At 35.1% G+C, this 24628-nt stretch overlaps 2 pseudogenes; both read right to left on the reverse strand.

Annotated features, from left to right (window-relative positions):
- Nucleotides 1-5353: 5353 nt before the first annotated feature.
- On the reverse strand, nt 5354-5478 carry LOC119061208 (uncharacterized; annotated as a pseudogene).
- A 9166-nt stretch (nt 5479-14644) lies between these two features.
- Nucleotides 14645-21160, reverse strand: LOC119061204 (translationally-controlled tumor protein-like; annotated as a pseudogene).
- Nucleotides 21161-24628: the final 3468 nt, after the last annotated feature.

The following is a 24628-nucleotide window of genomic DNA, read 5'->3' on the forward strand; positions in this document are numbered from 1 at the left end:
TAGAACATATATGGAGGTCCCCCTCTTATAACAACAAATCCCCAAGCCCAGTGTTACTTGAACATTATTACAGTACAGGAAATGGAGTCAAGGGTTAGAATGCAGGAACTGGCACAGGACACCCTGGTGGAACTGACTTGCATCGTTGTGGAAAGCAAGAGGTCATGTGGGTAAGCTAAGCCCACACCATGCTACTTGCTTTCCAGTGAATATTGAAAGCTGATTTTCAGGTTCCAGTGAAAATATAAAAGGTAGAAAACAATTTATAAGTAATTTATTACAAAAGAAAAGAAAATTTTAATTTTTTCTTTGATTAGCATACCTATTTATAGCTATATCACATTTGCAAACAAATTTTCTTGCCTAATTTATTAATGAAATGCCACCTCTCATTAATTTAAAGTGACATATATAAATAACTTTCACAAACTAATTCAAACTAGCAACGTATGACACTAGTCTCAGAGATAGTGTGAAATTTCCTTTAAAAATTCCTGCTTGCTGTCCAATAATTATACACTGTGACATTGCAGCAGCATTCTTACTTGGCCTCCATCTCAAATTAGAAAATGTTAAGCCAGTAAAAATATGATGCACCAGCATGATATCACCCTAGCAAAGGCATAAATACATTTAAATTTATTTAATTGCCCCCTTGATAGCCAGGTATTTATAGCCTAAACTTTTTTGATAATGTCCCTGCAGGAGTTGTCCAATGGTCATTCTTCTCACTATAAAACAATTTATCTAGGCACCAAAGCAGGGTATTTTGTTATTTAGATGTCAAACCTAAGTTAGGGAATACATTGGCCACCTGCTTATTTTTGTGTGTATTTTCCTTAGAGGGTCAGAGGCATAAGATGGTGTCTCCCACCACCAACACCTCCTTTTTTCTGGCATACATTTATGGAATTTTTCTGTGAAACTTCCATAAGAATCATTTATCATAACCTTTCATTTCACAGATGAGAAGAAAAGGGCCGGACATACCAAACAACTTTCCCAAGGGTCCACAGGCAAAAATAGAGCCTAACACAACTGACTACAAAGAAAATGCTCTTTCCACAGAATTGTACTGCTTGATATAGACTTTGTATTTTCAGCAGTCTTTTCAATAAAGTTAGCCATTGTTATGTAGATCTTGCAAAAAGAAATTCTATAGTAATTACGAGTGAACCCATTGCTTAATATTGCATCTGAACATAGAGATGCTTGCTTTTCTTTGATTTCCACTGAAAAAGAATAGAACTTTTTATTATTCTATTCCTATTTGTATTATTATTCAAATCTATTCTACCCCTAACTCTATCCAGAAACTGGAAATCTGGGGAACCTTTTCCTTACCAGGAAGCTAAGTGACTTTATAGTTTCGATAATGTAAGAAAGTGAAATCTGGACACAAACCCCAAATTCTAAGTATACAGACAACTATATCTCAGTTAAATTTATTACATTTTCTACCTTATCCTTTTAAAACTTTACTCTGGATCTTCAACCAAAGAGTCTTTTCTTTTAAATGCCAAAATCGAATTTTACAAAATGTGCCTAATACTGTTTAGAGGCAAAAAGATCAGATGCGCTGGTTTGGGTTTCTTTTTTTTTTTTTTGAGACATAATACTAATTTCAGGTGCACCACATAATCTTTTTATATATGTATATATTGTGAAATGATCACCATAATAAATCTAGTTAACATCCATTACCTCACAGGTTTTTTCTTGTGTTGAGAACTTCTAAAATCTACTGATGTCTTAGCAACTTTCAAATATACAATACACTATAACTATAGTTACCATACTGTACATTACATTCCCAGGATTTATTTATTTTATAACCAGAACTTTATACCTTTTGACCACCTTGACCCTTTTCACCCATCCCACCCTACCCACCCCACTCCAGCCTCTGACAACCCATCAATCCATTTTTTGTATCTATGAGTTTGGTGAGACTTTTTTTAGATTCCACATGTAGATAAGATCATATAATATTTGTCTTTTGACATTTCACATAGCAAAATGCCCTCAGTGGCCATCCAGGTGGTTGCAAATGTTGTCCTAGTTTTTATACAAAGCAACAGAGGGTAATTAGGCATAAATTTCAAAAAAAAAAAAACCTCATGCAAGCCCTGGCTGGTGTAGCTCAGTGGATTGAGTGTGGGCTGTGAACCAAAGGGTCGCCAGTTCGATTCCCAGTCAGGGCACATGCCTGGGTTGTGGGCCAGGTCCCCAGTGGGGGCCATGTGAGAGGCAACCACACATTGATGTTTCTCTCTCTCTTTCTCCCCCCCTTCCCTCTCTCTAAAAATAAACAAATAATTTTAAAAACTCATGAAATACTTTAAAACATAGATATAATATCATATAGAACTTATGAGGGAAATTATAGAAGGAAAAGTGGAAAAAAGCAACACAGTGAGTGGCAAGAGAACTAGAAAAGAAGAAACAAAAAATCATGAACAATCTAATCATCAAATATTGGCAGAAAAAAATTGGACATCATAATTTCTTGTCCTAAGAATGTTTGGCCATCATTTTTATTGTTATTACCAGAGATAATTGTGTATGTATTACTACTCTATGATACCACAAAAAAATCTACTGCCTAATTAGAGACAAGAATGCTACTCAAATAAGAAGAGAAATTGGGACAGAAAATAATCTAGCCAATTCTTTGTGTAGTAAAACAATAAAATTCCAAAGTGATCATTTTTTTTCCATATGGAAAGAACTTTTCTAGTTGACATGCATGTGACTTTTCACTTCCTGGATAATTCCAAGATGTCCAGCTCATATTCAGGAGCTCCAAGCAGAAAAGGAACAGAATGTACTAATCTTTAGACAGGCCAGAGACAAAGACCAAGAAGACCAACCAAGGCCAAGAGAAGTAAGCAGATAGAGTAGTCAAGGTAAGAAGCAATCCAAAGCCCAGTTTTTCAGAGGACATAATTGGGATTCTAGGGAAGGACATCAAAGGGTAAGAATAGTGACCCAAGCAGAAGCCCTTTACATAGTATGTGCGATCCTTCATGACCCAACCCTTACTCACCTCTCCATCCTCGTCCCTCAGTAATATTCATGCCATCACAGATATGTGACTCCGCTTGGCATTTTCTGTCTTAATTTAACCAACCAGAAAATTTAACTGTCCTTCAGGACAAAACTCAACATCATCCCCACAAATAAATTGGCTTTGCATGTTCTCAGAAAAGTTGGCACACTATCCTAATGTTCCTGATGAACTTTGTGCATACTACCATTATAACGTGTATCATATTATACTCTAAGTGTTTATGAGCCAGTGATCCCATTACCTAAAATCTCTTTGAAGGTAGGCATTGTCTCTTAATCATTGATTTTCCAAAAACACCTAGAACACAGTGCTGGATGCACCACAATCTCTCAAATAATTGAATAAATGAATACCTCTATAATAACAGTTATGTCCTAACATAATCACTTAGATTCTTTCTTTTGCTCAGCTCAAGTTCTGGAAAAGAACATGTGTTCAATGAATATTTGACAAATTAATAAAAGGTGAAAACCTTTTCCTCTTAAACTGTTTACATAGATCAGGTTTAAGAAGAACTATACAAATAAGAGTCCCAAAATATGTTTTGAATATTGGAGTAACAATGTCTGTATAAAACACATAGCAAGTTACTAGCTGTGTCTCCTTGGTCAAGTGATTTAATCTCTCTGTGGCTCAGCTACTTTCATTAGCTATAAACTGAGGATAATAGTACCTGGTGTTATTAATAGTAATAGCATTTGTGTGAAGATTAGAAGAGGGTCTAACACATAGGAAGTGCTATTTCAGCATTTGTTATTGCTGATGTCATTCGAGTTTTCAGCTAGCAAGCAAATTTTTTAATCATTTTTATTGTTATTCTATTACAGTTGTCTCAATTTTTCTCCCTTTGTCCTCCTCCATATAGCCAAGTGCTGGAAACAGCCTAAGTGCCCATCAGTAAATGAGCAGATTGAAAAACTAAGGAAAATTTTTAAATGAGAAAAAGTAAATGGCTTATAAAGCAGAACAGAATTGAACAAAAGTACAAAAGAAGAAATCTCAGCCATAAAACTTACTAGACATTTGACTTCACTCAAATCAATCACCATTCTGTACCTCATTATCATCTTCATTTTTTTCAATAGATATTTACTGAGCAACTATTATGCAAAATTCTAGGGGTATCATGGTAAACAATACAGACATAAAACTTTCAGATTAATGTATCCAATTCCTTTCTATCTACAAATAACAGTGTTGGTTCAGAGTGCTAAATAAGAATGCTGTTTTGTAAGAGGGCTGCCTCCCCAGGACTTGAAATAAGAGTGCTGTCTTCCCAGGACTTTCACATTACTTCTAAAGACCATGCCCAGCTCTCCCTTCTGTTGAGACCTGCCATACTGAAGCACTGTTACTGATATGACTGTCGTGTATCCTCCAACCGTGTTGTAACAGGAAAGGTAGAGAATTGTTAGATTAGATGTTCTGTGTGATTCATTCATCAGTTTCAGTATCATGAGTAAACTACACCATAAAGTTATTGTTCTAAGAAGATATTGTTGCCCTGAAACCACAGCCTTCACACACAAGTACCAAATCTCAAATATATGCCATTGATATAAAAAAGATAAAATGAAGAAAATATTAAAAATCTCTTTTCTGTCAGCAAAACAATTCAAAGTATCTACCAATCTATGAGTGGATAAATTTGCCACTCCTCAAAGATACATATGTAAAAACAAAATAAATCACAAAGAAAACTAATGGGTAACAGCATGGAAGAATTAGGTGTGCAATATGGAGTAAGTCTATGAAAATACAGGAAAGGTTTAGGTAGAGAAAAGATGTTTGGGAACCAGGGCCTATTACTAATATGTCAAGAAAAGCCACATTGTACTCAGTACAGAGTCTGTGCAAAAAACTGTTCAATTAAGTGATGTTGATCAGAATAATCCCACTAGAGTAAGGGCTGGGTATTAGAAATACCACTCAAGAGAAATAATAGTTATTAGACAAATAATGTGGGAAAAGACAACTTAAATTTCCAACGTGCATAAAATACCATGAGGCAAAAAAAATATCAGATATTTTTAAATGATTGATGTGACTAAATTTTAAACAATGAAAGTCAAGCCACTGATATGCAAATAAGACAGTAAAAATGGTATGCAATACGATAGATGTTCTGACACGTGTCTTAGAACTTTTTCTTTGAGAAAAGTAAAATATCTACCTGGTATGCACCTAGACTCTATTTACAAATGAAAATGGAAAACATGTCTTAAACTATGATAAAAATGTTACTTATCAACATGTCTAAAGCATCAGCAAACCCTGTTATTAAGTTTTTCAGAGCCCGATAACTGTGGTAGTAAAGTAGGTATACTTTCCTTTCAAACTGATAGCACTTAAACTGTTAAGAACAAATACTACACTTGATCTTAGCCAAAAGGCCAAGAAGTGATACATAGGCGAAATCTAATGAAGAAACTGAACTAACAAAGAAAATGAGTACAGATTTATATGATGGAGAGCACTATTTTTATTTGTAAATAGTTGGTGGGGGGGATGTTAGGAGGTGGTGACATTGAGTAAAAAGGAAAAAAGAACTCATGGATATGAACAACAATATGGTGATTACTGGGGCAAGGGTGGTATACAGGGACTTAAAGTAAAAAGATACAATTAAAAAGATTTAAAAATAAAATTAAAACAAAATGATAGCACTTAGAAACATAAGTATAAATACTTCCATTAAAATGAAGTAAATAAATGCCAAAAATCTTTTCTCCAAAATTTTAAATATTTTTAAAAAATTATATTCAACAGTGTTATTCAACGTGTGTATATGTATACTTGCATACACATGTGCCCTCACATATACACAGTTCTCAAAATTAATGATAAAAATTTAAGATGTACCACATTCACATACAACTTTCCACAAACTTTCACACTCATTGATAAAGATTTAGAAAAAGCAATAATATCTAGCCAAATCTATGCATACTAAAATAAAACTATACAATTTGAAGATGAATAAGGGGAAGCTCCATCAACTCATCTAATGTTCCCAAAGAGCAGAGTTGACCTACATCAAAAAAGTAAGAGGCAGATCATTAAATGGAGCCTGCATAAAAAAAAAAAGTCTTATACAGTCAGCCTTCCATATCCACAAGTTCCACATCCACTGATTCAACCAACCATGGATTAAGAACATTAAAAAAAAAAAAGAAAACTGTTACATTGTTGCTGACGTGTACTATGTAGTTAGGCCTATGACTATTGTGACTGTAATGAACGTGTATAGATGTTTCTCTTGTCACTATTCCCTAAATGACACAGTATAACAGATATTTATGTAGCATTTACGGTGTATTGGGTACTAAAAGTAATATAGAAATGATTTAAAGTATACAAAAGAATGTGAGTAGGTTATATGCAAAAACTACTTCATTTTAAATCATGTACCTAAGCATCCACAGATTTAAGTGTTTCTGGGTATCCTGGAGACCAGCCCCTCACAGGTAACAGGTACAACTGTACTGCCTCACCTTTGGCTCTAGTAGCCTACAGAGAATTTGCCATGAAACAGAACTTTGCATGCATTGGTGAAAGTGTAAATTAGAAAATTATTTTGGACATTTCTCTAGCAGTATTTTTATGTTTAATTATATTTTTCCCATCACCACTTATCCCCCCATACCCTCTTCCACCTCCATTCTCCCCTCCCCACCCCACAATCACCACACTGTTGTCCATGTCCAGAATTTCTTTTTCTCTTTTTTTTCCTGCAATTCCTCCATCCTCCCATTCCCTTTCCCCAAGGTGTCAGCCTGCTCTCTATCTGTGAGTCTGTCTCTATGTCACTGGAACATTATGCTAAGTGAAAATGCCAGTCAGAGAAAGACAAATACTACATGATTTCACTTATATGTGGAATCTAATGAACAAATTGAACTAAAAATATGTATTAGAGTCTTTTAAGAAGTTCTTAAACTTTCACTCAATAAATTCTAAACTAGTTATCTGTTTCTAAGAAAAATTATTTTTAAGCATATTTTACTGATTATGCTATTTATAGTTGTCTCAATTTTTTCTCCCCTTCATCACTCTCCACCCTGTACCCCCTCCCCACCCTCCAGTATCCCTTCCTTAGTTCATGTCCAAGCATTGTACATGTAAGTTCTTTGGCTTCTCCATTTATTACACTATTCTTAACCTCCCGCTGTTTTGTGCCTACCAACTATGCTTCTTATTTTCTGTACCTTTTCACCCCATTCTCCCCTTCTACCTTCCTTCTGATAACCCTCCATGTGATTTCCATTTCTGTGATTCAGTTACTGTTCCAGTTGTTTGCTTACTTTTTGTTTTTGATTGTTAGGTTTAGTTGCTGATAGTTGTGAGTTTGTTGTTCATAGTTTCTGGTCTTCTATTTGTTCAAAAAGTTCCTTTAACATTTCATATAATAAGTGCTTGATGATAATGAACTCTTTGAACTTGACCTTATCTGGGAAGCACTTAGACGGGGCAACCCAGTTGCTGTGTTGTGACGCTGTATGTGGGGGAGGGGCCCAAGAGGGAACAATGCCGCTTGCTCCACTTTCTGCTGGATTTCAGTCATTTCCCCCACTTCCCACAAGCAAAATGAACCCTTCTGATGTTGATTCCTATGTGGGTGGGCTTGTATATGTTCTAGTACCCTGTGGGTCTCTCCAATGAACTCTCCTGTAAGGCTGGGAGTTTCTCCCACTGCCACCTCAACCCCCACAGGTGTTTTCAATTGGTGTTTTGAGGCTTTATTCCCGGAGCTGGAGCCCTCCCTGGGTTGCGCATTCTGTCTCACTCCCCAGTTTCACCCGGTTTATCTGAGTGTGAATGTGGGACCACTGGGTTCCTCAGGCCCCCTTGCGCACCAAGCCCCTCCACAATCTGCCGCATCGCTGGGTCCTCCTGCTGATGCTTTGTGCACCCATAGTCTGCCAGCTGCTGCTTTTTTATTTTTATTTTTTGCTGTGATCCCTCTGTGCCCAGCTGCCAGACTCTGCCCCTCCTACCTATCTAAATGAATGTGTCCACTTTAACTCCTTGGTTGTTGGACTTCCACACAGTTCAATTTTCTGTCAGTTCTGGTTATTTTGTTTCTAAATTTTTTGTTGTCCTTAATTTTCTTGTGCAAGGAGGCACAGTATGTCTACCTATGCCTCCATCTTGGCTGGAAGTCCCAAATAAATTTTTGAAGTGTTTGTTCTATATCTATGAAATATGTCATTGGTATTTTAATAGAGATTGCATTGAATCTATAAATTGCTGTGGGTAGTATGGACATTTTGATGATGCTAATTCTTCTGATCCATGAACACGGTACATTCTTCCATTTGTTTGTCTCTTCCTTAATTACTTTCTTCAGTGTTGTGTAGTTTTCTGAGTATGGGTATTCTACCTTCTTGGTTAGGTTTACTCCTAGGTATTTTATTTTTCTTGTTGCTCTATCAAATGGGATTTTTTCCTGATTTCTGTTTCTGATATTTCATTGTTGGTGTACAAAAATGCCTTTGATATCTGAATACTGACTTTGTTGTTCTGAATATTGACTTTCTATTGTTTTGCCAAATTCACTTATTAGGTCAAGTATTTTTTTGGTGGAATTTAATAGGATTTTCTATGTACACTATCATGTCATCTGTAAACAGTGACATGTTTTGCTTCCTCCTTTCCAATCTGGATGCCTTGTATTACTTTTCCTTTCTTGATTGCTGTGGCTAGGACTTGCAATACTATGTTATGTAGAAATGGTAAATGTGGACATCCTTGTCTTGTTCCTAATCTTAGCAAGTATGACTTTTGTTTTTGCCCACTGAGTATGATGTTGGCTGTAGGTTTCTTATATGTGGCCTTCATCATGTTGAGCAATGCTCCCTCTACTTCCAGTTAGCTGAGAGTTTTTATCATAAATGGTTTCTATACCTAATCAAATGCTTTTTCTGCATCTATGAATACATTCATGTGATTTTTGTCTTTGCTTTTGTTTATGTGATGTATCATGATCATCGATTTGTGGATATTGTACCAGCCTTGTATCTCTGGGATGAATCCCACTTGATCTGGTGAATGATCTTTTTAATGTATTGCTGGATGTGGTTTGCCAATATTTTATAGAGAATCTTAACGTCTATATTTATCAATATTGGCCTATAGTTTTCTTCCTTTGTTGTGTCTCTATCTGGTTTTGGAATTAGAGTGATGCTGGCTTCATAAAATGAGTTTGGGAGTCTTCCTTCTTCTCAGACTTCTTGAATAATTTGTGAAGAATAAGGGTTAATTCTTCCCTAAATGGTCTGTAAAATACTCCTGTGAAACCATTTGGTCCAGGGTTTTTGTGTGCCAGGATATTTTTGATTACTGCTTTCATTTCATCAGCTGTTATCAGTCTGTTCAGGCTTTCTGCTTCTTCTTCATTCAGTTTCAGAAGGTTATTTTTTGTAGAAACTTGTCCATTTCACCTATATTTTCAAATTTCTTGGCATATAGTTCTTTGTAGTAATTTCTTACAATCCTTTGTATTTCTGTGGTATCTGCTGTAATCTCTCCTCTTTTATTTCTGACTTTGTTTATTTGGGTTCTCTATTTTTCTTGAATAGTCTGTTTAAAAGTTTGTTTATTTTGTTTATCTTTTCAAAGAACCAGCTTCTGGATCTATAGATCCTCAGAATTATTTCTTTAGTCTCAATGTCATTTAATTCTGCTCTCTGCGGGGGGGGTGGATTTTAAAAGGGAAATATGATTCACTCTTATTAGAATAGCAACTTGGGCCAAATGTAATCACATTTGCCTATTTGTTTTTCTTTAAGCATTAGTTTATTTTATTGACTAAAATAAAGAATTCTCCCTAATGCCATGTTAGCTTTATTTTTTTGCTTAATAAATAATGTCTACTTCTATTTTCATATCATAATATATGGTAGTTGTACATTACATACACATTCATATGTTATTCAAAGCTAAATGCATTTCTGAGTGGTTTTGTGGGTCCCTGAGAATGCTGTTGTTGAAGTTATATCTCCATCACTAACCTTCGATTACAAAACAGCTATTACAAAAGTAAATGAGTCAATTAAAAAACTATGATAATTTACACAATGGAATACTACACAGCAGAAAGAAAAAAGTAGATCCTACCATTTGCGATGGCATGGATGGAACTGGAGAGCATTATGTGAAGTTTAATAGGCCAGGTGGTGAAAGACAAATACCATATGATCTCACCTACAAGAAGAACCTAATCAACAAAACAAACAAGCAAGAAAAATATATAGCCATACACACTGAAATAAAGAACAAGCTGACAGTAACCAGAGGGTTGGGGTGAGAAGGATAATGGGGGAAAGAGCGAGAATGGTCATCTAGGAACATGTGTAAAGGACCCATGGACATAGCCAAAGGGGGTAGGATTGAGTGTGGAAGTGTGTGGGGTGGGGGAGAGTGGTGGGGTGAAAATGGAGATAATTGTACTTGAACAACAATAAAAAATAAAATTTAAAAAAGTACCAGAGAAAAAAGAATATTTTAAAATTTATTATATACTCTGGTTATAAATATTTCAAAAAGAAACTTCAAATTGAAATTATCTGCCAAGACAGAAAAAATTCTTTTTCAAAACAGTGTATGTATTAAAATACATGTATACATATACAATATTCACAGGCACACTTTTACACTTTGTCTCTAATTTCTTTTCATAAATTAATATTTATAAGCATAATAATTTGAAAGTCAATCTGAGACAAGGATACAATTTCTAGATAAGAAAACACAGATGGTGGCATGTATTCTCACAGACTATTTTTATATTGATTCTCTTACAGAAAATCTGTTTTATTAGCTTTCCAATGTATTCACAATATGAAGAACTACAAAAAAGAAAATTCTAAGATTCTAAAAATGCTTAACTGTAAACAGAATTAGTAGGCATAGTATCTTCCCCTGCCAAATCTCTAGGGTATAAAGAAATAAGAATATAGCCCATCATTTCCTTCCCGCATCCTATTTAAGAACTTTGTTCCTGTGTTACTATGTGCTGATGTAGTCACTACTAAAACTGTCTCCGAAGAAGGTAAATACATGAGGTTAGGGCTATAAGGACAATGGAAATTTGCTACGAAGCATAAGGAAAATATATTAGGCATAAGAGCTATGTGATCAAGGAATGAATTAACAAACAGGATGATACCACACAAGCAATTTCATGGAGTCAGGGGTCAGGAACAATCTGGCTGCAGATTGTTATCTGAAAATGATCACAAGTAGACAAGACACAGAGCCTATTTGTTATTCACATTCAGTAAATGAATATATAATCACTGGGGTAACATTAAGAGAATAGCCAGCTTCATGTCTAACCATTAATGATTGCTAATAAAAGTGGCAGTGTTTGTTCAGAGGGGTGGGGGAAGCTGTTTGCTACTGAGAACAACACAATTTAGTCAAAAGTCATTCATCTATGTAGTGATGGTGCCAACTTTGCTTAATTCAAAATAAATGAATCTGGCACTAAGCTGTGCTTTTTGTGGTTAAAGACAGTCTATTTCAACATTTGGAGGCTCTGAATTTTGAACTGAAGGTAAAGGAAACAAGTTAAATATAAATATGAAAGCATTGTTAGAGATTTCTGTTATTATCATTAACTAGAAATAATGAGAGCACGTAAGATCACTCACTAAGTTTTAACATCACTATTTTCTAGACATGAAGATTGAGCTCTGTTAAATACCTAAATAATTTTAAAAGTTATCAAGAAGCAATATCACCATTTAAATAAGTAGCAATTAGTAGCCAGGCTGAGCTCAAAGCTATTGTGATATGCACAGGAAAATGAACTTTATTGGTTGCAGGAAATATTCAGACTAAATATTTACTTCATAGTTCCTTGAATTTCAACAAATATCTGTTAGAAACTGTTTGCAAAAACATAATACTATAGCATGTTATTTTTAAAAAGTCAAATGTTTCATAAGATTTAGTAAGCACCCTGTCCACATAAATTAGTGTTTTATTTCAGTTAGATAACCTAATCTAAACATAATCAGATTTGGAGGAAATTCAATTTTGAGGCAAAAAAATTACCATAGATGGTTTGAAATTTCTCAAATTAGTGGCAAACTCACCAAAGAGTATATATTATCAACAACCAAATATATATATATACATATATATATTCACATAACACAGCATCATTCTTTTGCTAAAATTGCCAGCAAGAGTTCAAATGTAGCTAGCTCCAAAAGTTTCAGAGGTAAAAGTAAAATAACCACAATTGTCCTTACAATTTTCTATATAAGGGCAAGTCAACCCATAATAGGGAAATTTTAAGGCACTGTTTAACTAAAAATATATATAAGAGCCTGAACTAAAGCATAATAACCTTCACTCTGTTGCTAGAACTTGCATAAGAAAATTAAATTGCTACTGCATTTATTTGATGGAATTGATGATACTCTAGCAAAGTGGCATCTTAAAATAGCTTTTGTTTCACCATCTTGAATCATAACCCATCATGGTTCTAATATACTAATAGTTACAGGTAAGTTTTCAACTTTTAGTTTGACCAATGTGAAAACTCCAGAGAACTATACAATGAAGTAAAAAACTGGCCTTTACACTGAATACAAATTACTCAGCCTCTCAGTATTGCATTTTTATCATCTGTAAAATGAGGCAGTTGAACTAGATGATTTTAAAACATCCCCTACAGAGTTCTGGCCAAGATGGAGGTGTAGGTAGAAATGCTTCACTTCCTCAAACATAACCATTAATGATAACAATTAATTTTAAAACAATAAACAACCAGAACTGACAGAAAATTTAACTGCATGGAACTCCAACAACCATGAACTTAAAGAAACATTCATCCAGATACAGGGAACCAACAGTGAAGAGAAGAAAACAGGAACTCAAATCAACGATTTGGAACAAAAGGAAGAAATAAACATCCAACCAGAACAGAATGAAGAAATAAGAATTCAGAAAAATAAGAAGAGGCTTAGGAAACTCTGGGACAACTTTAAACATTCCAATATCTGAATCACTGGGGTGCCAGAAGGAGAAGAGCAAGAGCAAGAAATTGAAAACTTATTTGAAAAAATAATGAAGGAAAACTTCCCCAATCTGGCAAAGGAAATAGACTTTCAGGAAGTCCAGGAAATCCAGGAAGCCCAGGGAGTCCCAAAGAGATTGGACCCAAGAAGAAACACACCAGGATGCATCATAATTAAGTTACCCAAGATTAAAGATAAGGAGTGAATCTTAAAAGCAGCAAAAGAAAAGGAAACAGTTACCTACGTAGGAGTGCCCATAAAACTATCAGCTGATTTCTCAAAAGAAACCTTGCAGGCAAAAAAAAGGAGCTAGAAAGAAGTATTTGAAGTCATGAATGGCAAGGACCTATATCCAAGCCGGTGAAGCTATCATTTAGAATGGAAGGGCAGTTCAAGTGCTTCCCAGATAAGGCAAAGTAAAAGGAGTTCATCATTACCAACCCCTTATTATATGAAATATTAAAGGGATTAATCTAAGAAATAGAAGATCAGAAACTATGAACAGTAAAAAGATAGCAAAGTCATAACTATCAACAACCAAACCTAAAAATCAAAAACAAATCTAAGCAAACAACTACAACAAGAACAGAATCACATAAATGGAGATCGCATGGAGGATTATCAGTGGGAAGGGGGAAGCAGAGAATGGAGGGAAAAACTACAGAGAATAAGAAGCATAATTGGTAGGCATAAAATATACAGGGAGAGGTTACGAATAGTATAGGAAATAGAGAAGCCAAAGAACTTATACAGACAACCCATGGGCATGAACTAAGGGGGTGGGAGGGAAGGGTGGAGGGGGAGGGGGCACAGGGGGAGGGGGATAAAGGGGAGAAAAAAATTGAAATAACTATAATAGCATGATCAATAAAAAATACTTAAAAAAGAAAAAAATTTTGAAAGAGTAATCAGGACAGCATGCTGTTATTTAGGAACAGCAAAAGTGGGCGGAAATTAAAAAGAAAAGCAAAAAGCTAATGACGAATATATTTCTGGGATCACAAGAGTGTTTATAGCAACACCAGACTTCTCAAAAGTGCCTACTATGATTTGTACCCAAATGAATAAAAGACAATCACTTTTTTAAAATGTCCCACCCAATTTGATGATTTAAAATACTTCAGTCTACTCAAATATTTATCTATCTCATTAAACAAATGTTTTCTACAATAAAAATTAAATCAATTAACAAATATTTGTTGAACTCTTAGTGAGAACAGAATACTACCTATATTAATTGCTGGGGAAAATGCCCCAATATAACCAATGCAATCCCAAAGGATGCTGTGGTTCCTATTTTATTTTATTTTATTTTATTTATCTTATTTTATTTTACTTTAGTTTAAGCAGATTTTATTTTTGAGAACCTACATGTTATATTTATTCTTAAAAACAATGCCTCTGCTTAAATAAATCAAGGACAAAATAAATGAAGATCTCAAGATAACATCAGTACCATTTGTCCTTATCCTGCTGTGTGGATGAAAAGCAACAGGCAGTTGTGATGACAGGTGATAGATCCAAATTGCCACATTTGTTAACATTCTTCCATTTCTAAACCATTCCTAGAGAGAATCATATATTGGGGCCACACCCTCCTCAACACAGTCCTGGACAGCAACTGTGCCATCTGGACGCACATTTTCACCAATCAAGAACTGGTGGTTTTTAAAATTAGCAAGGATATGCTTGATTTGTTCTGTAACCCCTGACACAAAAGGATTTACTCTTTCTGATCTCTGTTCTTCAAATTTCCATTTGATTGATTTCATGTATTCTTTGATGTACTTCTTCTAGGCTTCTCTGCTGAAGCTAGCTTCCTGCAAATGATGCTTCATGACATCAATACCAGGGATTAAAGTGCTTTGGGTACCTTTGCCTTCTGGGCCTTCAGCAGAGGCATTTCCACCAATAAGCAAGTCATCGATGTTTCACTCTATCTCCAAGCACAATCAGTTTCCAGATCTCCCAGGTCTTGTAGACACAGGAGAACATCTTATCATGGCTGATGAGGTCCAGTAGATGATCATGATGATAGCTGGAAGGAGATGACAGTACCGCTTGCTTAATGGGAGCCCAGAGTTTGGAGGGGGGTCAGGGAAGCCTGCAGCCTGAGCAGCCTAGCAGGGGGAGTAGGGGAGGAGAGCAGGGTTTCAGTTTTAAAAGTGTGTGGATAAGTGTAGGGGGAGGGATTAAGACCTATAATTCTTACTTGTTTACATTCTGTAATAATTGAAATGATGCATCAAATATGAGAATTTATGTATTTTATTCATAAAACATACTACAACAGCAATCTTGCTGTTGGTTTACACAATATATGGACATAATTTTAAAATGTTCCCTGTTATGTTTTAAAATGTTTCTTAAAATTTTAATGAGATTTTATTATTTAATTTTAAAAATCTATTTACTCATTAGCTCAAGTGAAAAATTAAATGTTTGTGATGATCTGTATCCAGTGGTAAAAATATATATATACTAAGAATTTGATTAAAGAAGGTAAAGGGGGCCATGTAGTGGGAACCCCCATATCTCTCCCTCTCTCCTTCCCTTTCCCTCTAAAGATAAATAAATAAAATATTAAAAAAAAAAAAAAAAGAAGGTAAAGGGGGACAAATATATGGCAAATGGGGCCCAGCCAGGTAACGCAGTTGGTTAGAGTGTTGCAATATGACAAGGTTCATCCCAGTCAGGGCACATATAAGAGTCAACCAATGAATACATAAATAATTGAAAAACAAATCGATGTTCTCTCTCTCTCTCTGTCTCTGTCTCTAAAATCAATCAGTAATTTTTAAAAAATATATACGGTAATGAAAGGAAACCACTTTGAGTGCTGAACACACAATGCAATGTACAGATGATGTGCTATTGAATTGTACACTTTAAACATATGTTATTAACCAATGTCGCCCCAATAAATTTAATTTAAAAAAAGAATTTATATTGCTTAAAATAAGACATCAACATAGAAGACAATTAGTTACACTAGGAAATGTGTATTTTCAGACCTGGTCAGGCAGTTCAGATGATTGGAGCATCGTCTTGTACACCAAAAGACTGAGGGTTTGATCACAGGTCAGAGCACATACCTAGGTGGCAGGTTCGATCCCCTAGTCGGGGCCAGTATGGGAGGCAACAGAACTCTCTCTCTCTCCATCTCTCTGTCTCTCTCTGTCTCCTCACCCCCAATCCTTCCCCCTCCTTTCTTCTCTAAAATCAGTAAACATATCCACAGGTAAGGATTTTTTAAATGTGTTTTCAAATCAAAGTACAGATATTAAATATAAATTTTATGTTTCTTCTATAATTAGAAGCATAAAGGTGTATGTGCTTTTGCTATTTTATTTTACCTTTAAATTTCTCCATATTTACAAATATTAAGTTATGGTTTCATCTGAGTTGTGGCCAAAGATTTAGGACACTTCTGCTATTAATGGAATCTGTTGACCCATCTCTATTTATAAAATCACCAAACCCCAGTCTGTTTCCACCTGACTGGTCTCCAAAAGGATAAAGGCAGTGGGAAAGAGTTTGCAAACTACAACACAATAGAATGACTTATCAAGTGGAGTGCACAATGCGTAAAGGAAGCACCATGTGAATACAGATGTGTATCAACTCACTTATCTAGCAACTCACTTGTGGAATAAGATAACCCATAAAGGTAGATTTTCCAGATTATGCTAAAGTTTAATTTAATCCTCTTTCTATTAGTCCTTTTTTATGTTTCAGGGTAATCTTTATAAATGAATATATCATACTATATGTGAATATATCAGTAATATATAGCAAAATAATATAATGCTCTCAAAGGGCATTGCCCTACACTGAAAAGCCCAAACAGAGGCACCCTTAATTTACATATCGACATTTATAGGTTTCTATCTATTCTCTTGCTATCAAATTAGCCACTATTTTCTTAATTCTTTACACTATTTATTAACTCTATTTATCAACTTCTGAAATGTTTGTTAGTGCCAAATGCAGAAACAGATTGTAAGTGAAAGCTCAGAAACTCTGTAAAGACATAAACTTTGATGCATGACCTTTGTGTCTATTTACTCAGAGTTTTTGCCTCCATTCTGAGAATTGTGACTATATTTCATAGTTGGGTTACTTTAAACCTAATTACTAGATACCATATTGCTATTATTTGTACATATTTGTTCCTTTTAGTCAAGTTATATCTTTTAAGTCTCATTTCAAATTTTGGGTCTTTTCATTGTTTACAGGTTGACATTAAAAACTGATCCACACAGATCATAATTTAAAATCATTGGTAAGTCTCACAGAAGTATTTTTAGAATGGTAGGAGAACATCATGGAAACAAAAATAACTATTTACTATGATTACAGTTTTTTAACTTTATTTTTATCTTTAATCATTTTTCATTGTTATTCTATTGCAGTTGTTGGATATAGCCACAGTTTTTCTAACTTGAAAGTGCTCATTAAAATTACAGGCCAGCCCTACCTGATGTGGCTCAGTTGGTTGGAACATCATCTAGGAACCAAAGAGTTGTAGGTTTTATTCCTGGTCAGGGCACATGCCTAGGTTATGGGTCTGATCCCCAGTATGGGTGCATAAGGGAGCCAACTTGCTCCGGCCCGCAGAGCAATCAACTGGGGCTCGACCACCTACCTAAAACAAATGAGTTGGGGGGACAAGAGGCGCGAAGAATGGCAGCAAGACAAAAGATTCTGATCAAGCTGCAAACTTTATTTTTCTGAACTGGGTATATATATATATAGGGGGGAGGGAGAGGAAGGAGATTAGGTTGCTTGCTATTGGCTAGCTTGAGACAAAGAAGGGCCCGCTTATTGATTACTTGGGTGCAACTGGTACTCGTGGACACCTCACATACCTGTAGCCGATTGGCTCGTGGAGCACACAGGTTCCTGTAATCAACGCAATGTTTTTAGCTAGAAGCCAGGTGTAAGGTTCCCAACACCAACTAATCCATGTTTCTCTCTCACACTGATTCTTTCTCTCTTCCTTCCTCTCTCTAAAAGCAATAAAAAAACTGTGTTCAAATAAGGATTAAAAAAATAAATTACTGGCCAACTGTAGAAAAAAATACAAATACTTCCATCATTTTCTATTCTTAGATTACTTACAATTAGAAAAAAACACATTATTCAATTCTCATTTTCTATTGTTCAAGAACTCAATTCTCTTTAAATCAAAAACAGTTAACAATTATAATACTCCAATGAACTACTTCAAAGTAATATAAGGCTCTAATATTGTATATTTATGAGCACTTATTTTTAAGTTCAGAACCATAGGTAAACCAAATCAAACATTAGCTAATTTTTTTAATCTTGTCCAAATGTGTCTTGCCATATATGACAAGGAGATATACTAAAAAGTAATAAGTAAATTATGTGTTTACCATAAAACTTTTTCCAACATGTTCATTGTAATTTTAGTGATACTTTAATTCCATTTCTAATAAATCATTAATTATTTTCTAACATTCCAGGTCTAGGCTTCTCTGCTAAGCTGTTAAATCAAGCAACTAATGGTTTTCAAAAATATACAAGACACTACTAAAGTAAAACATGTTTTTTTCACTGCAAATTATAGGTCCATATAACTGTTTCATAAACTCTGATGTGAAATGTGCTCCAGAATAATAAAACATGAATCAGAATTAAGGACACAAAAATAGGGTCATCTAGCTACAAAATCATCTCTTTAAGTTTACATTTTGTATCATTGCTTTAAACTATCATGACTCTGAAAAATTAATACTGATAGGCCAATCTTATTTTCAAGTTTAGGCAACATCTCACTACAACCTAGGTATAGGGCAGTAATTTGCCATAATTGCAGTCAACAGTCTCCTTAACATGAGTCCCAGGCCAAAAAATAAAAGTTAACAAATATGTAACACGAGATAATCATTTTATATTGATAAGAAGGTAGAAGACATAAATCATCATGCACTAAATATCAAAACATTAAAAACATATCAAACAAAGCCTAATATAAATATAAGGAGAAATTGACAGAATGATAAGTGTAATGGGAGATACACCCTTGTTAGTCTATGGCATTATAAGCAAATGTATATTTAAGGGCAATTAATAATGTTTTAAACAAGCATGCTATATTTTCTACAAAGAATACATTATTTTTTTCAGTCATCTCTACATTGCTTATAAAAAGTAAATATTTTGAAACTTTGTAAAATTTGTTTTTAAACATCAGTTTCAGAGAAAAACTCAATAAAATTTTAAATGGTTATAATACATAGGCCAACACTCTGACAATTATGCAATTAAGTTATAAACTAATAATAAAGCTTCAAATGAAAAATTCCAACTACTTTTTAAAAAAAACCTATGATCTTATATAACAAATACTTGCTCCAAAAGAAAATACTGAAAAAGCTACAAACACTAAATTTATTCAACCAACATTTATTAGGCCTCCTACTTCATGCTATCATGCTTTAAAATCACAGAGAGAGACAGGCAGAAATATTCAATGCCTTCATGGAAATTCAAGTCCAATAAATGGAGAGAGGAATAAAACAAACAAATAAGCAAAAGTAAAAGGTGCCATACATGCTCTGATAGAACCAAGGCAATAAAGATTTAATTCTACTTTGGCTAGGGGAATTTCATGAAAGAAGTAACCTTTGAAACAATTTGTCTCAAACCATGAAGAGTATTAAGAAAATAGTAGGGCTTAGTTACTTGAAATGAGAAAAGACACAAATCATGCTGGCAAAGACAAGAATGATGTAATGTTTAACTGAGTGTTAAAGGATGAACAGGAGTTCAGCAAATAAACAAGAGAATAAAGACAGAGGGAAGAACACAGCAAAAACTGTTCTGATTTCTACCTAGCCAAACTTAAAAATAGGACTGTGTTACTTCCTTCAAGTAATTTAATGGCATACCAAACCAAAGTGGAATACAAAAACATTAGGCAAGAAAATATTCACAATGGGTAGCATCGAGTCAGAAACTATAAGGCATGCGAAAAGGAAAATATCCATAATAAGGAGAAAATGATTAACCAATCAAAACCAACCTAGAAATGACTCCCATAATATAATTAGCAGATAAGAATTTTAAAAGAGCTATTTAATGTTCAAAAAGCTAGAAAAAATCACACATGTTAATTAGACACATAAAGATACTTAAGAAAACCAAATCATGCTTATAGAACTAAGAACTAAAGTGTCTAAAACTTAAAAATAATTTGGATGGGATCCATTACAGAATAGGCATTAAAAAGAAAATATTAGAAAATGAGTACATAATAATAGAGAACTTCAAGTGCCCTCATATAGTTGGAGTCTCTGAAAAAGGAGATAAATACATAAATGTTAATAAGTAATTTATTTTAAAAAGCTTTGATGAAAACCATAGAAGTTCAACAAACCCCAAATGCCAAAAATTAAAAAGAAGAAAAATACACCAGGGCACACAATAATCAATTGGTTAAACCTGGGGATAAAGAGATAATTTTTAAAGCAGAAAGAGAAAAAAGGAGGATATCATGTACAGAGGGACAAAGGTAAAGATTATAGCCCACTTCTTGTCAGAAACAATGCAAGCCAGAAGAGAATGAGCAATATCTTTAAAGCTCTGAAACTGTCAATCTACAATTCTAGGCCTGCTGAAAATATCTTTTAAAAACAAAGGTGATACAGAAACAATCATAGATGCTTATGTACACATGGGTTAGTACACATACATATATTTTCTATCCTGTACACTGAGAGGGCTCAGAAATAATAGTATCTCAACTGCAACAAACACACCTACCACCCAGTTCTTGGGTTCTTTATCAAATTGTTAGGAACAGCCATAATAAAGTACCACAAACTGAGTGGCTTAAACAACAGGAATATATTGCCTCACAGTTCTGGAGGATGAAAGCCCAACATCAAGATGTCAGCAAAGTTGGTTCCTTCCCAGGATTTTCAGGGGGAATCAGTTCCATGCCTCAGTTCCATGCCTCTCACCTTCCTAGCTTCTGGTGGCTTACAGGAAATTTTTGGCACTCCTTGACTTGTACAGGCATCACCCCAATCTCTGTCTTCACGTTCACATTGTATTCTCCCAGGTCTGGGGCATATGAAGCATCTTGCAGAACCAGAAATTAATAAAGTTCTTTAGACTAGGACATCACCAAAATAGCAACATAGGGGACTCCTAAATTCCCCTCCTCCTTACATGCACTGAATATACAGCTACACATGGAGCTATTCTCCCTGAGAGTAATCCAGAAACAAATTGACTCCTACGTAGTGGGTGAATAAGAAAATATCCATATAGAAACAGGTAAGAAAGATTGAGACATATTCTCACCATAAATCTCATCCCTGTAACAGCACCTTACAATTGGGACAGTACCCCCAAATTCCCACTTCTGAGAAGCAAAGGGCTTGAACCATACATACAGCACCTCAAGTTTTAAGACTGGCAACCAAGGAACATGCCCCAAATTATCTAAGCTCTGAAAGGCAACAGGGCTTGCATTAACAAATACCACAGGACTATAGAAAACAAAGAAGCAGTTAAATGCTCCTGTTAAATTGGAACATAGGTATTTCTCACGGCTATCACCCCTGAGCTCAGAGCTGAGGGAACTTACAGTTCCAAGTTTCTCCCTGGAAGATGTTTGAATGTGTGGTTTACCAAGTACTGCCTGGGAGTCTGACTTTCAATTGGTTGGCATCTAAAAGCTAACTGTGACACTCCCCAGAGCCCAGGAGAGTCCCTGGGCACTTACCCCTGCCTTCTCTCTAGTTTGTTCCAACAATAAAACCAGGTCACAGTATTTTCCTGAAAGGAGCTTGTCCCACATCTAGTTCCCTAACTTTATAACTGTTACCCAAGCAATGGGCCCTCAAATTACCTAGCCCTGTCAGTCAACAAGTCTCAGCATTCGTAAGTCCCATGGGAACATATAACACAGGAAAAAATCAGTTTTCAAATAGGTGCATAGGTACTTCCAGCAGCTACCCTAGTACACTCTTGGCAGAGTGCAGAGAGAACAGGTAAAAATGCCTCTCCCAGTTTCTCCCTGGAATGAATTTGAGCGCAAACTTTCCCAACACTTCCTAAGGCTACAACTTCAAGTCAGCTGGCATATGGGAAATAACTAGGATCCTCCTGAGAGCCTAAAAGAGATGATAGACACCCCCCCCACTATCTCCACCAGCTCACTTGAACAATAGGACCACATCTCCAGCTTCTCTCTGGAAGAATTTGTCCACATATCTAACACCCTAATGGTTACAGTTACCACCTGAGGGACCAGCTTCCAAATCACTTATCTCTGGTAGCTGATGTGGCTCAGCATTCACAAATCCTCTGGGATGATACAAAGAGATTGTTCTTTGGGGATTGTCCCAATGACTAATCCCTCTGGAGCACATAGTGAGAAGGCAAAAACACTCAACTCCTGGCTTCTTCTTAGGGGCTAAACAGCATATCTAACATCCTAAATTTCCCAGTTGTTGCCTTAAGGTTTGGTTTCCAATTAGCTATCATCAGGGAAGCCGAAGGCATAGATAATTAACCATCCTCCAGGAGCCTGAATAGGCATAGGTACATTTCCCATGCCTTTGTAATACTAACAGGTTTGGGCACACCTTCAAATACTGAAAGCAAAGAACAAAGGCAGCAACTTGGCAATCACAAAGGTATGAGATGCAACCATTGACAAGATTCATTTCCTAAATAGCTACATGGGGTCTTTCAAGAGTGGAAGAAGTGGCTTTTTAATCTAATGCACAAAGACCAACACAGAGAGAAGGAGCAGGAGGAAGAAGAAATGTAAAAGAAAAAGAGACAACTGCAAAGATGTTCCAAACAAAAGAACAAAATAGATATTTGGAAACCAACTTTAATTAAGCATAAATGATTTATCCGATACAGACAGAGTTCAAAATAAAGGTCATAAAGATGCTCACCAAGGTTAGGAGAGTAATGGTAAAGAGTAAAAATTTTAACAAAGAGATAGAAAATATTTTTAAGAACCAAATAAAAATCATGGAACTAAAGAATACAATAACTGGCCCTGGATGGTATGGCTCATTTTGTTGGAGCATCATCCCATACACTGAAAGGTTGTGGGTTTGATTTCTGCTCAGGGAACATACCTAGGTTGCAAGTTTGGTCCTGATCAGGGCATATATGGAAGGCAATTGACCCATGTTTCTCTCTCCCATTTCTCTCTCTCCCCACCCCCCTTCCCTTCCTCTCCTTTAAAATCAATGACAAATATCTTCAGGTGAGGATTTTTTAATACAATAAATGAACTAAAAAAATCAATAGAAGGTTTTAACATCAAAATAGATCAAGTAGGAAAAAAGGGATCAGTGAACTCAAAGGTCAGAGAAGTTTATCTAATCAGAGGAGCAAAAAAGAAAAAAGAATGTAAAAGAAAGTTAATGGACTAATGGGACACCATTAAGCAGACCAGCATAATAGGGATCCCAGAGAAGAGAGAGTAAAAGGGTCAGAGAGCTTACTCAAAAAAATAATTACTGAAAATCTCCCTAACCTGGGGAAAAATAGATATCCAGACCTGGGAAGCCCAAGCAATACCAAAGAAGAGGAACTCAAAAAGATCTACACTGAAAAAACACTATAACTAAACTGTCAAAAGTTAGACACAAAAAGAAGCTTAAAAGCTGCAAGAAGAAAGCAACTTTTTACATAAACCATACACAAAAATCAACTCAAAATGAAATAAGACTTAAATGTAAGCTCACAAACCATAAAACGCCTAGAAGAAAACATAGAGGGTAAGCTCTTTGATGTTAATTCATCTTGGCAATAATTTTTGAGATTTGACACCAAAAGTAAAGGCAACAAAAACAAATAAATAAGTAGGGCTACATCAAACTAAAAAGCTTCTGCACAGCAAAGAAAACTATCCACAAAATAAAAAGGCAACCTGTGTAATAAAAGGAAATATTTGCAAACCACCTATCCAGTAATGGGTTAATATACAAATTATACAAGGGACTAATACAACTCAATAGAAAAATAATAATAACCCAATTAAAAGCTTGGCAAAGTACTTTAATAGATATTAAAGTACTTCTTCCCAAAGAAGATATATAAATGGGCAAAAGAGTACATGAAAAGGTGCTCAATATCACTAAGAATCAGGACATGCCAATCAAAACCACAATGTGATATCACTTCCCATCTGTTAGGATATTTATTATCAAAGTGCTAAGCAATAACAAATGCTGGCAAGGATGTAAAGAAAAGAGAACACCTATACACTTTTAGTGTGAATGTGAATTGGTGTAGCCATTACAGAGAGCAGTATGAAGGTTTCTCAAGAGATTGAAATAGAAATACCATATGATTCAACAATTTCCACTTCCTGATATATATCAAAAAAAAGTAAAATCATTGTCTTTAAGAGATATCTGTACTCCCATGTTTATTGCAGTATTATTCTCAACAGCCAATGTATGGAAAAAAAAACATAATTGTCCATTGACAAATGAATGAAGAAAGAAAA

The sequence above is a fragment of the Artibeus jamaicensis genome, unplaced genomic scaffold (genome assembly GCF_021234435.1).
Source record: "Artibeus jamaicensis isolate MK-2021 breed Jamaican fruit bat unplaced genomic scaffold, CSHL_Jam_final contig_354, whole genome shotgun sequence".
In the NCBI taxonomy this organism is placed as follows: Eukaryota; Metazoa; Chordata; class Mammalia; order Chiroptera; family Phyllostomidae; genus Artibeus; species Artibeus jamaicensis.